This window comes from Mobula hypostoma, chromosome 2 (genome assembly GCF_963921235.1).
Source record: "Mobula hypostoma chromosome 2, sMobHyp1.1, whole genome shotgun sequence".
Classification (NCBI taxonomy): domain Eukaryota; kingdom Metazoa; phylum Chordata; class Chondrichthyes; order Myliobatiformes; family Myliobatidae; genus Mobula; species Mobula hypostoma.
The window spans coordinates 246,742,796-246,758,036 of record NC_086098.1 but is presented as its reverse complement, the minus strand read 5'-3'; the positions used below and the strand labels follow the sequence as shown (position 1 = coordinate 246,758,036).

At 53.0% G+C, this 15,241-nt stretch overlaps 1 protein-coding gene across 5 annotated transcripts in view; it reads right to left on the bottom strand.

The window, feature by feature from the left end:
• LOC134343067 (phospholipid-transporting ATPase ID-like) overlaps positions 1-9,583 on the bottom strand; it is a 98,299-nt gene extending 88,716 nt beyond the window's left edge. For all 5 annotated transcript variants that reach the window (XM_063041922.1, XM_063041921.1, XM_063041924.1 and 2 more), the window contains exon 1: positions 9,501-9,583. The gene's annotated coding sequence lies outside the window, so the exon portion shown is untranslated. The remainder of the gene's footprint in view (positions 1-9,500) is intronic.
• Between the last annotated feature and the right edge of the window lie 5,658 nt (positions 9,584-15,241).

The window sequence follows — 15,241 nt, the reverse complement described above, 5'->3', positions numbered from 1 at the left end:
TTACGGGGAGAGACTGACGGGGAGGGTTATAGTTACCGGAGACTGACACTGACAGGGAGGTTTATAGTTACGGGGGAGACTGACGGGGAGGTTTATAGTTACGGGGGAGACTGATGCGGAGGGTTATAGTTCCGGGGGAGACTGACGGGGAGGGTTATAGTTACGGGGAGACTGACGGGGAGGGTTATAGTTACGGGGAGACTGACGGGGAGGGTTATAGTTACGGGGGGAGACTGACGGGGAGGGTTATAGTTACGGGGGAGACTGACGGGGAGGGTTATAGTTACGGGGGAGACTGACGGGGAGGTTTATAGTTACAGGGGAGACTGACGGGGAGGATTATAGTTACGGGGGAGACTGACGGGGAGGGTTATAGTTACGGGGGAGACTGACGGGGAGGGTTATAGTTACGGGGAGAGACTGACGGGAAGGGTTATAGTTACTGGAGAATGACACTGAGAGGGAGGTTTATAGTTACGGGGAGACTGACGGGGAGGGTTATAGTTATGGGGAGACTGACGGGGAGGGTTATAGTTACGGGGAGACTGACGGGGAGGTTTATAGTTACGGGGGAGACTGACGGGGAGGGTTATAGTTACAGGGGAGACTGACGGGGAGGGTTATAGTTACGGGGAGAGACTGACGGGGAGGGTTATAGTTACCGGAGACTGACACTGACAGGGAGGTTTATAGTTACGGGGAGACTGACGGGGAGGGTTATAGTTACGGGGAGACTGACGGGGAGGGTTATAGTTACGGGGAGTCTGACGGGGAGAGTTATAGTTACGGGGGGAGACTGATGGGGAGGGTTATAGTTACAGGGGAGACTGACGGGGAGGGTTATAGCTATGGGGGAGACTGACGGGGAGGGTTATAGTTACGGAAGGAGTCTGACGGGGAGGGTTATAGTTACGGGGGAGACTGACGGGGAGGTTTATAGTTATGGGGGAGACTGACGGGGAGGTTTATAGTTACGGGGAGACTGACGGGGAGGGTTATAGTTACGGGGGAGACTGACGGGGAGGGTTATAGTTAGGGTTATAGTTACGGGGAGACTGACGGGGAGGGTTATAGTTACGGGGAGACTGACGGGGAGGGTTATAGTTACGGGGGGAGACTGACGGGGAGGGTTATAGTTACGGGGGAGACTGACGGGGAGGGTTATAGTTACGGGGGAGACTGACGGGGAGGTTTATAGTTACAGGGGAGACTGACGGGGAGGATTATAGTTACGGGGGAGACTGACGGGGAGGGTTATAGTTACAGGGGAGACTGACGGGGAGGGTTATAGTTACGGGGAGAGACTGACGGGGAGGGTTATAGTTACCGGAGACTGACACTGACAGGGAGGTTTATAGTTACGGGGAGACTGACGGGGAGGGTTATAGTTACGGGGAGACTGACGGGGAGGGTTATAGTTACGGGGGAGACTGACGGGGAGGGTTATAGTTACGGGGGAGACTGACGGGGAGGTTTATAGTTACAGGGGAGACTGACGGGGAGGATTATAGTTACGGGGGAGACTGACGGGGAGGGTTATAGTTACAGGGGAGACTGACGGGGAGGGTTATAGTTACGGGGAGAGACTGACGGGGAGGGTTATAGTTTCCGGAGACTGACACTGACAGGGAGGTTTATAGTTACGGGGAGACTGACGGGGAGGGTTATAGTTACGGGGAGACTGATGGGGAGGGTTATTGTTACGGGGGAGACTGACGGGGAGGGTTATAGTTACAGGGAGACTGACGGGGAGGGTTATAGTTACGGCGGGAGATTGACGGGGAGGGTTATAGTCACGGGGGAGACTGACGGGGAGGGTTATAGTTACGGGGGAGACTGACGGGGAGGGTTATAGTTACGGGGAGGAAGACTGACGGGGAGGGTTATAGTTACGGGGAGACTGACGGGGAGGGTTATAGTTACAGGGGAGACCGACGGGGAGGGTTATAGTTACGGGGGGGACTGACAGGGAGGGTTATAGTTACGGGGGAGACTGACCGGGAGGGTTATAGTTACGGGGGAGACCGACGGGGAGGGTTATAGTTACGGGGAGACTGACGGGGTGGGTTATAGTTATGGGGGGAGAATGACGGGGAGGGTTATAGTTACGGGGGAGACTGACAGGGAGGGTTATCGTTACGGGGAGACTGACGGGGAGGGTTATAGTTACGGGGAGGGTTATAGTTATGGGGGCGACTGATGAGGAGGGTTATAGTTACAGGGGAGACTGATGGGGAGGGTTATAGTTACAGGGGAGACTGACGGGGAGGGTTATAGTTACGGGGAGAGACTGACGGGGAGGGTTATAGTTACCGGAGACTGACACTGACAGGGAGGTTTATAGTTACGGGGAGACTGACGGGGAGGGTTATAGTTACGGGGAGACTGACGGGGAGGGTTATAGTTACGGGGAGTCTGACGGGGAGAGTTATAGTTACGGGGGGAGACTGATGGGGAGGGTTATAGTTACAGGGGAGACTGACGGGGAGGGTTATAGCTATGGGGGAGACTGACGGGGAGGGTTATAGTTACGGAAGGAGTCTGACGGGGAGGGTTATAGTTACGGGGGAGACTGACGGGGAGGTTTATAGTTATGGGGGAGACTGACGGGGAGGTTTATAGTTACGGGGAGACTGACGGGGAGGGTTATAGTTACGGGGGAGACTGACGGGGAGGGTTATAGTTAGGGTTATAGTTACGGGGAGACTGACGGGGAGGGTTATAGTTACGGGGAGACTGACGGGGAGGGTTATAGTTACGGGGGGAGACTGACGGGGAGGGTTATAGTTACGGGGGAGACTGACGGGGAGGGTTATAGTTACGGGGGAGACTGACGGGGAGGTTTATAGTTACAGTGGAGACTGACGGGGAGGATTATAGTTACGGGGGAGACTGACGGGGAGGGTTATAGTTACAGGGGAGACTGACGGGGAGGGTTATAGTTACGGGGAGAGACTGACGGGGAGGGTTATAGTTACCGGAGACTGACACTGACAGGGAGGTTTATAGTTACGGGGGAGACTGACGGGGAGGTTTATAGTTACGGGGGAGACTGATGCGGAGGGTTATAGTTCCGGGGGAGACTGACGGGGAGGGTTATAGTTACGGGGAGACTGACGGGGAGGGTTATAGTTACGGGGAGACTGACGGGGAGGGTTATAGTTACGGGGGGAGACTGACGGGGAGGGTTATAGTTACGGGGGAGACTGACGGGGAGGGTTATAGTTACGGGGGAGACTGACGGGGAGGTTTATAGTTACAGGGAAGACTGACGGGGAGGATTATAGTTACGGGGGAGACTGACGGGGAGGGTTATAGTTACGGGGGACACTGACGGGGAGGGTTATAGTTACGGGGAGAGACTGACGGGAAGGGTTATAGTTACTGGAGAATGACACTGAGAGGGAGGTTTATAGTTACGGGGAGACTGACGGGGAGGGTTATAGTTATGGGGAGACTGACGGGGAGGGTTATAGTTACGGGGAGACTGACGGGGAGGTTTATAGTTACGGGGGAGACTGACGGGGAGGGTTATAGTTACAGGGGAGACTGACGGGGAGGGTTATAGTTACGGGGAGAGACTGACGGGGAGGGTTATAGTTACCGGAGACTGACACTGACAGGGAGGTTTATAGTTACGGGGAGACTGACGGGGAGGGTTATAGTTACGGGGAGACTGACGGGGAGGGTTATAGTTACGGGGAGTCTGACGGGGAGAGTTATAGTTACGGGGGGAGACTGATGGGGAGGGTTATAGTTACAGGGGAGACTGACGGGGAGGGTTATAGCTATGGGGGAGACTGACGGGGAGGGTTATAGTTACGGAAGGAGTCTGACGGGGAGGGTTATAGTTACGGGGGAGACTGACGGGGAGGTTTATAGTTATGGGGGAGACTGACGGGGAGGTTTATAGTTACGGGGGAGACTGACGGGGAGGGTTATAGTTACGGGGGAGACTGACGGGGAGGGTTATAGTTAGGGTTATAGTTACGGGGAGACTGACGGGGAGGGTTATAGTTACGGGGAGACTGACGGGGAGGGTTATAGTTACGGGGGGAGACTGACGGGGAGGGTTATAGTTACGGGGGAGACTGACGGGGAGGGTTATAGTTACGGGGGAGACTGACGGGGAGGTTTATAGTTACAGGGGAGACTGACGGGGAGGATTATAGTTACGGGGGAGACTGACGGGGAGGGTTATAGTTACAGGGGAGACTGACGGGGAGGGTTATAGTTACGGGGAGAGACTGACGGGGAGGGTTATAGTTACCGGAGACTGACACTGACAGGGAGGTTTATAGTTACGGGGAGACTGACGGGGAGGGTTATAGTTACGGGGAGACTGACGGGGAGGGTTATAGTTACGGGGGAGACTGACGGGGAGGGTTATAGTTACGGGGGAGACTGACGGGGAGGTTTATAGTTACAGGGGAGACTGACGGGGAGGATTATAGTTACGGGGGAGACTGACGGGGAGGGTTATAGTTACAGGGGAGACTGACGGGGAGGGTTATAGTTACGGGGAGAGACTGACGGGGAGGGTTATAGTTTCCGGAGACTGACACTGACAGGGAGGTTTATAGTTACGGGGAGACTGACGGGGAGGGTTATAGTTACGGGGAGACTGATGGGGAGGGTTATTGTTACGGGGGAGACTGACGGGGAGGGTTATAGTTACAGGGAGACTGACGGGGAGGGTTATAGTTACGGCGGGAGATTGACGGGGAGGGTTATAGTCACGGGGGAGACTGACGGGGAGGGTTATAGTTACGGGGGAGACTGACGGGGAGGGTTATAGTTACGGGGAAGACTGACGGGGAGGGTTATAGTTACGGGGAGACTGACGGGGAGGGTTATAGTTACAGGGGAGACCGACGGGGAGGGTTATAGTTACGGGGGGGACTGACAGGGAGGGTTATAGTTACGGGGGAGACTGACCGGGAGGGTTATAGTTACGGGGGAGACCGACGGGGAGGGTTATAGTTACGGGGAGACTGACGGGGTGGGTTATAGTTATGGGGGGAGAATGACGGGGAGGGTTATAGTTACGGGGGAGACTGACAGGGAGGGTTATCGTTACGGGGAGACTGACGGGGAGGGTTATAGTTACGGGGAGGGTTATAGTTATGGGGGGAGACTGATGAGGAGGGTTATAGTTACAGGGGAGACTGATGGGGAGGGTTATAGTTAACGGGGAGACTGACGGGGAGGGTTATAGTTACTCTATCTCTATCTCTTATAACTTTATAAACCTCTATCCTGGTCTTCCCTCAGTCTCCGACGCTCCAGAGAAAACTACCTGTTTGTCCAGCCTCTCCTTACAGCTCATGCCCTCTAACCCAGGCAGCACCTGGATTACAGGAACAGCAAGAGGGTAAGGGGAACACGAAGACTGAATCTGAATCTCTTTTGCGCCCCCTTCAGAGCCCACCACATCCTTCCTGTAATGAGGCGGTCAGAACTGCAGACAATACTCCAGATGCAGCTTAAACAAAATTTTATACAACCGCAACACAACTTCCTGTTTGTGATGCTCAGCACCCTGACCGATGAAGGCAAGTGTGTCCACTGGTGTGACTGTCCCTTTACACCTGATCTACTCTCACGTGCCCCGATTAAACTGCATCTGCTGTTTATCTGCCCATGTTTCAAACCATCCCTGGACAGCTTTCTTCACTGTCCACAACTCACCAAATTCTTTTTTTGTCATCTGCCAACTTGCTCACCCACCCATGTACATTTTCATCTGTTATGGCCTCTGTTGTGGAGACTGACCATGTTGCATCCGGGGCAGTTCGACATGGAGATACGCAGCTGAATCTGAAGGAGCCGCAGAGACCAATGCAGTTGGACACCAACAGCGTCACAGGAGTTGCCAGACAGTGTTGAAGACAACGTAGGACCACGTTAGGAACCCCAGCTTCGCATTTTTCCTCCGAAGCCCTCCCCATGAGTGAGTGTGGCTGCAAGACCCCATAGGTTTGAGATCAGAGTTTTCCTTCTTCTCAATAAGCTCCATCCACGGCTGACCCGCCTGCTCTTTTTCTATTTAAAATCACAAACAGCGGTCCCAGCACAGATCCCTGTGGAACAGTGGGTAATACCGTTCCGGCTGACCGGAAGTGCACTGAGAGCGGTAAGCGTAAAGGAGTTGGGTGCTTACTGTTCTGGTTAACAACGGATGGTGCAATCCGGGGTATATTATGATCGAGGAATGTGTTTGCAGACTGGATATTGAACTTTTTACTGTTGGACTTCGGCCATATTCCACCGAGATACAACACTGGGCGGCACGGGAGGTCGTTCCTGCCTGTGGCCATCGAACGTGCAGCTCCTCCCGTGGAGGGTCAGACACCCTGAGCCAATAGACTGGTCCTGGACTTATTTTCCATCTGGCATAGTTTGCATTTTGTTGTTTGATTGTTGAGGGTTTTTGTATTGCTATATTTACACTCTATTCTCGGTTGGTGCGGCTGTAACGAAACCAAATTTCCCTCGGGATTAATAAAGTATATCTATCTATCTGACACCACGGACCTCCAGCCAGAATAATGACCCTCCTCCACCTCCCTCCATCTTCCACCACCTCTCCATCCTTGTTAGAGGCCCTTCTACCCACCACGGGTGAACTACCCTTGTAGAGCAATTCCTTCTCAACTCACTTCTGAGAGTGGTTGGTTCCGTTCCTACCACAACTCACCTCCTCACTGCTGATCGGTATAAACCCCTGATCCTGGGGCATTACTAATGGCTGATTTATACTTCTGCCTCAAATGGACGCCGTAGCCTACACAAGAGGCCTACGTGCGTGGTGAGCATTTATACTTGTGCGTTGGTGTGTCTGCGTCGCTCTGCAATTCGTGCACGTCGCGCATGCACACACACCTGCTCGTGTAAGGCTTCGTGGTCATGGTAGTCTTCCTCGGGGTAAACAAGTGTAAAGCGAGCGTCTTTTTTCGTAAAAGCGAAATGTGTCCTCCATAATTTCGGAGGTCTGTAAAGCTTTATGGAAAGCATTGCAGCCAGAGTTCCTTCCCTGCCCTTCAGTCGCCCAATGGGAAGCTATTGCAGCGTAGGAGGAAATGCGATGCTACCAAGTGGACCAATCACAGCTGTTGCGGTCTGCGTTGCCGCGACGTGTAGTTACATTTTGGGAGAGGTGAGCATCAGGCTAAGGCGTAGGGATCCGCGTAGGCTCTGTGTAGGGTTCGCGGCTACGCCGTACCTACAGCGTCGATTTGATGCAGAAGTATAAATCAGCCTTAACAGAATGGTCTTCCCTCCCCCAGCCCGGTCCCGACCCAACCTCTGGCTAATCCTAGATCTCAGCCCAGCTACCCCTCCCTAAACCTCGCCACACCCCTCTCCCTATGCAAGCCATCTCCCTCCCATGTCCCAAGTCAATTCCTCCCCCTCGCTCCTCACCCCCTCTTTCCGTCATTTCCCCTTCCCCATTCGAGAACATGAGAGATATAGAAGGAGGCGGCCACTTGGCCTTCCCTTCCCTCAGTATAATCATATCTGATCTACCTCAGGCCTCATCTAGTCTTCTGACCTAGTCCCTCATCATACTCAAACGTGACCCCCCCATAAAAAAATCTGCTGGAGAAACCAAATACAGGGAATCAAGCCAAAATGAACCCTTCGAGAGGCAGGTGCCTCAAAAAGGGGGCATAGAGCCTCACCATTCGGGACACACCCTCTTCCCGTTACTAACATCGGGGCGGAGGTACAGGAGCCTGCAGGCCCACACGACTGTTGTTGGCAGAATCTCATCTGGTGATGAGGATTGTCAGGGGGTTGAGTGGTGCCACGTCATCAACCTCACACTCAATGTCAGTAAGACCAAGGAATTGACTGTGGACAGCAGTCCTCACTGGGGGGCGGGGGGGGGGGTCAGAGGTGGAAAGGGTCACTGGGGGGTCAGTGGTGCAAAGGGTCATTGGGGGTCAGTGGTGGAAAGGGTCATGGGGGGTCAGTGGTGGAAAGGGTCATTGGAGTGGGTGTCAGTGGTGGAAAGGGTCATTGGAGAGGTGGGGGTCAGTGGTGGAAAGGGTCATTGGGGGGGTCAGTAGTGGAAGGTCACTGGGGGGGTCAGTGGTGGAAAGGGTCGGCAGTTTCAGGTTCCTAGGCATCAACATCTCAGACGATTTATCCTGGGCAACGACGAAGAAGGCACGGTAATGGCCGTACGTCATTCAGAGTTTGAGGAGATTTAGTACATCACTAATGGCTCCTGCAAATCTTCATGGATGGAGAGCTTTCTGACCGGGTGCATCACTGCCTGGTGTGGAGCTCCAGTGCTCAAGATCACAAGAGGCCGCGGAGGGTCATAGCCTCAGCCAAATCCATCATGGGCTCAACCCTCCCCTCCATCGAGGACATCCTCAAGAAGGCGGCATCCATCACTGGGTACCCTCAGCCCCTGGGACATGCCCTCCTCCCATTACAACCACCGAGAGGACACACACTCAACAATCAATAGATTCTTCCACTCCGCCATCGGATTCCCGAACGGTCCACGAACCCGTGAACACCGCCTCACTCTCCCTCTCATTCGCAACTTCTAGTCATTTCCACCCCTTGCGCTGAACTGCTGGTGCAAAACAACACATAGTGCGGCACATGTCAGTGACTCCAAACATCAACAAATCCTTTCCTCCTTCCACAGACGCTGCTCGACCCGCTGAGATCATCCAGCAGATTGTCTGTTGCTCCAGATCCCAGTGTCCGCAGTCTCTTTGTGCCCCCGATCTCGCTACATTACCACACCCCTCTTCTTTAAACAACCCCAGTGATCCAGACCCCCCCCCACAACAACACTGTGGAGAATGCCAGAGATTTGCCACCTCACAAACCCCCAGAGAGTTTGTGGTTACAATTATGTTTAAAAGACGTTTAGGTAGCTGGTTTAGGAATGGTTTTAAGAGGGATGTAGGCCAAACCTGGGTAAATGGGACTAGCTCAGATGGGCATCTTGGTCAGCATGGGTTAGATGGGCCGAATGGCCGCTTCCACGCTGTAAGATGGCAAGTTGCTCCCCCCAGGTCCTGAAATTGGGCCCCAAACTGCCACTGGTGGAAACATCTCAACATCTCCACTCGGGATGTGAGATGTTTCAAATATGATCCCCTAAATAATTTACCCCAGTCTGCTGGGCTTCCCTCGCTGGGAGCTCTCTCTCACCGCAGGCAACCCCGTCCTCCATCCTCCCCCACTCCAGCACCAGCCCTCTCCCCATCGTCCCCTTCCTCCAGTCCCCATTCACCTCTCACCCCCTCTCCCTCCCTCCCTCCCTCCCTGTCTCTGTCCAACGCTGCAATCGACACCAAACTTCTGTGGCCAAGACCGATCGGAATGCAGCAGCGTCTGCGAGGGGAAGAGCGAGCCCTTGCACAGCAGCCGGCCACGCAGCACATCTTGGCAGAGACAGAGCGAGTGAGAAAACCTCTTCAATTTGATGCAACAAATTTCTTTGAAATGCAATCGCCGGCTCTCACCTTTCCCTGTGCATCGAATGCAAGTTGCAGTTCAGTTGTGCAGGTCACCTGCCCTTTTCCTCCTGGCCGATCCTCTTCTGCCCCGTTACCCCACTCCCCCTCCCTCCCTCCCTCCCTCACTCACTCACTCCCGTCCATGCCCTCAGCGCCGCTCCATTTGATAGCTGGTTCTTGTTTGTCACGGTCCCCGGGGCAGGCTGTCAATCACCCGCGGCGCGGTGACGTCACGCGCACGGGCCCCGCGCCGGAGAGGCGGACGTCAGGGGGGAGGAGCTGGGGTTTGAAGCGGGGCGGATGTGGCCGTCGCCAGGTTTGTGCGGGGCAACTGGCTACTTAAAGGGGCCGCGCTGATGGGGAATGAAAGGGAGCTATCCCCCACACGAACGCTGGCTCCCGTGAATTTGACGGACTAAACAGTCTACTTAGTAAAATTACATACCAAGCAGCGAGGAGCGCTAAACAACAGAATGGAGCAGAGATTGTAATGCCATCTAAAGTTCAAAGTAAATTTATTATCAAAGTACATATATGTCACCATATACAACCCTTAGGTTCATTTTCTTGCGGGCATACTCAATAAATCCATAATTGAATAATAACCGTAATAGAATCATATAAAGACTGCACCAACTTGGGCATTCAACCAGTGTGCAAAAGACAACAAACAGCAAATACAAAAAGAGAGAAATAATAATAACAAGCAAATAAATAAATAATAACAACAAATAAATAAGCAATAAATATCGAGTTGGCACGTGGCCAAGTGGTTAAGATGTTCATCTAGTGATCTGAAGGTCGTGAGTTCGAGCCTTGGCCGAGGCAGCGTGTTGTGTCCTTGAGCAAGGCACTTAACCACACATTGCTCTGCGACGACACCGGTGCCAAGCTGTATGGGTCCTAATACCCTTCCCTTGGACAACATCGGTGGTGTGGAGAGGGGAGACTTGCAGCATGGGCAACTGCTGGTCTTCCATACAACCTTGCCCAGGCCTGCGCCCTGGAAACTTTCCAAGCGCAAATCCATGGTCTCACAAGACTGATGGATGCCTATATAAAAAAAATCGAGAGCATGAGATGAAGAGTTGTTGAAGGTTGTGAGGGCTTTTAAACGATGGAGCAAGTGATATTGAGTGAAGTTATCCCCTTTGGTTCAGGAGCCTGATGGTTGAGCGGTAATATATGTTAAGATATAATATATGGCCTGCTGAAGTTCAAAGTTCAGATTTATTATCACAGTATGTACACCATATACAATATATCATATACAATCTTGAGGTTCATCTACTTGCAGGCACTCACAAGACAAAGAAACACAAAAGAATCATTTTTTAAAAACCCACACAAGAAGGACTGACAAAAGAGGAAGTGCAAATAGTGAAAACAAGTAAACAGCGAACGTGAACTGTCATAATCATACTTTATTGATCCCGGGGGAAACTGGTTTTCATCACAGTTGCACCATAAATAATAAATAGTAATAGAACCAAAAATAGTTAAATAGTAATATGTAAATTATGCCAGTAAATTATGAAATAAGTCCAGGACCAGCCTATTGGCTCAGGGTGTCTGACCCTCCAAGGGAGGAGTTATAAAGTTTGATGGCCACAGGCAGGAATGACTTCCTATGACGCTCTGTGTTGCATCTCGGTGGAATGAGTCTCTGGCTGAATGTACTCCTGTGCCCACCCAGTACATTATGTAGTGGATGGGAGACATTGTCCAAGATGGCATGCAACTTAGACAGCATCCTCTTTTCAGACACCACCGTCAGAGAGTCCAGTTCCATCCCCACAACATCACTGGCCTTACGAATGAGTTTGTTGATTCTGTTGGTGTCTGCTACCCTCAGCCTGCTGCCCCAGCACACAACAGCAAACATGATAGCACTGGCCACCACAGACTCGTAGAATATCCTCAGCATCGTCCGGCAGATGTTAAAGGACCTCAGTCTCCTCAGGAAATAGAGACGGCTCTGACCCTTCTTGTAGACAGCCTCAGTGTTCTTTGACCAGTCCAGTTTATTGTCAATTCGTATCCCCAGGTATTTGTAATCCTCCACCATGTCCACACTGACCCCCTGGATGGAAACAGGGGTCACCGGTACCTTAGCTCTCCTCAGGTCTACCACCAGCTCCTTAGTCTTTTTCACACTAAGCTGCAGATAATTCTGCTCACACCATGTGACAAAGTTTCCTACCGTAGCCCTGTACTCAGCCTCATCTCCCTTGCTGATGCATCCAACTATGGCAGAGTCATCAGAAAACTTCTGAAGATGACAAGACTCTGTGCAGTAGTTGAAGTCCGAGGTGTAAATGGTGAAGAGAAAGGGAGACAAGACAGTTCCCTGTGGAGCTGTGGAGTCCAGATGCAGGAGTGAAAGCTGGAGCAAAAAGCCCGGTTGCTGCAGGGCAACACCTGCTCCCGATGGTGGCAGCCAGGAGAGAGGGAGTCGGGAGGAATTAAGGGCGCGAGAACGTGGCGTCTCCACCGGGAGGGGGATGTGAGAGAGGTGAAGGGCCTGACAGCAGTGGGAAAGAAGTTGATCTTGGATCCAGTCACCCAGGCTTTCACGCTCCATTATCTTCTCCCAGAGGGTAGAAGGGAGAAAAAGAAACAGCCAGGAGACAGGTACCCCTGACGGTACCGTCAGCCCTCCCGAGGCAACGACCGTGAAGACGATGAGCCGGTGACAGATTGGCCAGTGTTTGCTGCTCTCTTAACAAGTCAAACAAACTCAGCAAATCACGCAGCACCTGCAAAGGGCGATAAAACAGCTGATGTTCCACGACCTGCAGAATCTGTGCTCATGATTTAGGGTCAGGACGGAGTAGAGCAGTGGCCGTACCGGGATGAGGTTCCGCCGTTGGGAGACTTTCTGTGGCCCGTTTATTTATTTATTGTTGTTTTGTTTATTGAGATGCAGTGTGGAACAGCCCTCCTTGCCCTTCGAGCCACACCAACCAGCAACCCCCGATTTAACCCTTGCCTAATCACAGGACCAATTACCCCACCAACTGGCACATCTTTGGACTGTGGGAGGAAACCAGAGCACCCGGAGGAAACCCACACGGTCACAGGGAGAACGTACAAACTGCTTACAGACACCCCGGTTGCTGGTACTGTAAAGCGTTGTCCTGTTGTTCCGGTCTATAGATGTTTGAGAGAATCCTTGTTTGACAAACCGAGTTTGCAGACGCCTAAGAAAGTTGGTACATTGGTAAGTTTTCCTTGATCCCAGCAAACAATCAACCTTCCTCTGTTTTGTTATTATTCAAAGATTCCACTTCCATCCTCCTTCGTGCTGCTAAGACGGCGCCAAATGTCTGCCTCTTCATGTTCGCCTGTGGAAACCACTGAAGTTCCTCTCTTTAATGTCTCTTTTCTCCTACTTAGGGCGGCTGGGGTTCTGTCGAGGTTCCTGGCCTGTAACAGCATTCAAACTGCGACGAGTTCCCGTTCTTGGAGCTCACCAACCGGCTGGCCATTTTCCCACAGGGTGCAGGCCGGGAGACGACCAATTCCGGGTCGGTGCTGCCAAGTGAGGTGACACTAAGCGATCCCTACAGAATTCTCTGTAACTTCCGCCATCTCCAGCGGGATCGCACCACCAAGCACTTCCTTCCCTCCCCCACTCTCTCTGCTTCTCGCAAGGATCGCTCCCTACGCGACTCCTTTGTCCATTCGTCCCCCCCATTGACCTCCCTCCTGGCACTTATCCTTGTAAGTGGAACAAGTGCCACACCTGCCCCTACACCTCCCCCCTCACTACCATTCAGCACCTCAAACAGTCCTCCCAGGTGAGGCAACATTCACCTGTGCGTCCAGTGGTCTGTGATACTGTGCCCAGTGCTCCTGGTGTGGCCTCCTGTGTATCAGTGAGACCCAAGGTAGATTGGGAGACCACTTCGCAGAGCACCTATGCTCTGTCTGCTAGAAAAAGCAGCATCTCCTACTGGCCATCCATTTTAATTCTCTTTCCCATTCCCATTCCAACATGGCCTCCTCTACCTGAGGCCACACTCGGGTTGGAGGAGCAACACCTTATGTTCCGTCTGGGTAGCCTCCAACCTGTTGGCGTGAACATCGATTTCTCGAACTTCCAGTAATGACTATTCCCCATTCCCCATTCCATTTTCCTCTCTCACCTTCTCTCCCTACCTGCCCATCGCCTCCCTCTAGTTCTCCTCCCCCTTCCCTTTCTCCCATGGCCTTCAGTCCGCTCCTGTAAGACTCCCCGTTCTCCAGCTCCTTATCTCTTTCACCATCAACTTCCCAACTCTCTACCTCACTCTCGGCGCCTCCCGGTCTCACCTGCCATTCGCCACTTTTTACTTCTTCCTCCCCTCCCCTCCCCTCTCCTTCTCACTCTGAATTCTCATCTTCGCTCTCCAGTCCTGATGAAGGGTCTCGGCCCGGGACTCTTTTCCATAGACGCTGCCTGGCCTGCTGAGTTCCTCCAGCATCTGGAGTGACAGTGTCGATCAGACCTGATGGGCCGAATGGCCGAACCCTGCTCTGAGTATGTATTATGGTCAGAACGAATCTCTCAATCAGAATCAGGTTGAATATCACTGACAAATGTCCCTTCCCTTCCCTTATCGTTTTCCACTTATTTCCGACGTGGTTCTGCCGTGGGAGCCCGTTGTCTACGATGCAGTGGCGAGTTCTCGGGCCGATCGAGAGGGTTCCACGAGGCGGTGAGCAAAGCGTGTGGCATAGAAACCAGGGGACGAGAGCGAGCCCGTGATCCACTCCGTGTCTCGTCACTGATTAGAGATCGAAATCAGCGGCGCAGGTGCGGGGGCGAACGGGTGCTCGACGCCGCCGGAGGAACGAGTCGGTGGGCGATGGTCTCTCTCGTTCTGTCGGGGGATGGGGCAGGGACAGGGACAGGGACAGGGACAGGGGCAGGGACAGGGGCAGGGGCAGGGACAGGGACAGGGACAGGGACAGGAGCAGGGACAGGGGCAGGGACAGGGGCAGGGGCAGGGACAGGGACAGGGACAGGGGCAGGGGCAGGGGCAGGGGCAGGGGCAGGGACAGGGGCAGGGACAGGGGCAGGGGCAGGGGCAGGGACAGGGACAGGGACAGGAGCAGGGACAGGGGCAGGGACAGGGACAGGGACAGGGACAGGGACAGGGACAGGGACAGGGACAGGAGCAGGAGCAGGGTTTCATCGCCGTGGTTTATGGATTCTGGACTCGAGGATGTGCTTTCAGTCTTTCTGTTTGCTCCTATTTCTGTTGCGATCCTGGTCAACTTTGAACCGGGTCGGCCTGCAGATTCAACACTGAGCTGAACTGAATATCGTATGCCTTTTGATTTTGTATTTTGTTGCAATTTGCACGATTTTTAACGTGTAAGGGTCGGGGTTGACGTTTATTGTGTATAGGGGAGGGGGTTTGATGGTTTTCGTGTGTAGGGGAAGGGGGTTTGATGGTTTGTGTTTGGGGGGGGTTTGATGGTTTTTCATGTCTGGGGAGGGGGGTTTGGATTTTTGCGTGTAGGGGAGGGGGTCTGATTTTTGCGTGTAGGGGAGGGGGTCTGATTTTTGTGTGTAGGGGAGGGGGTTTGATGTTTTGTGTGTGGGGAGGGGGGGTTTGATGTTTTGTGTGTAGGGGAGGGGGGTTGATTTTTGTGTGTAGGGGAGGGGTCTGATGGTTTTTGTCTAGGGGAGGGGGTTTGATTTGTGTGCAGGGGAGGGGGTTTGATGGTTTTTTTGTGTGTAGGGGAGGGGGGTT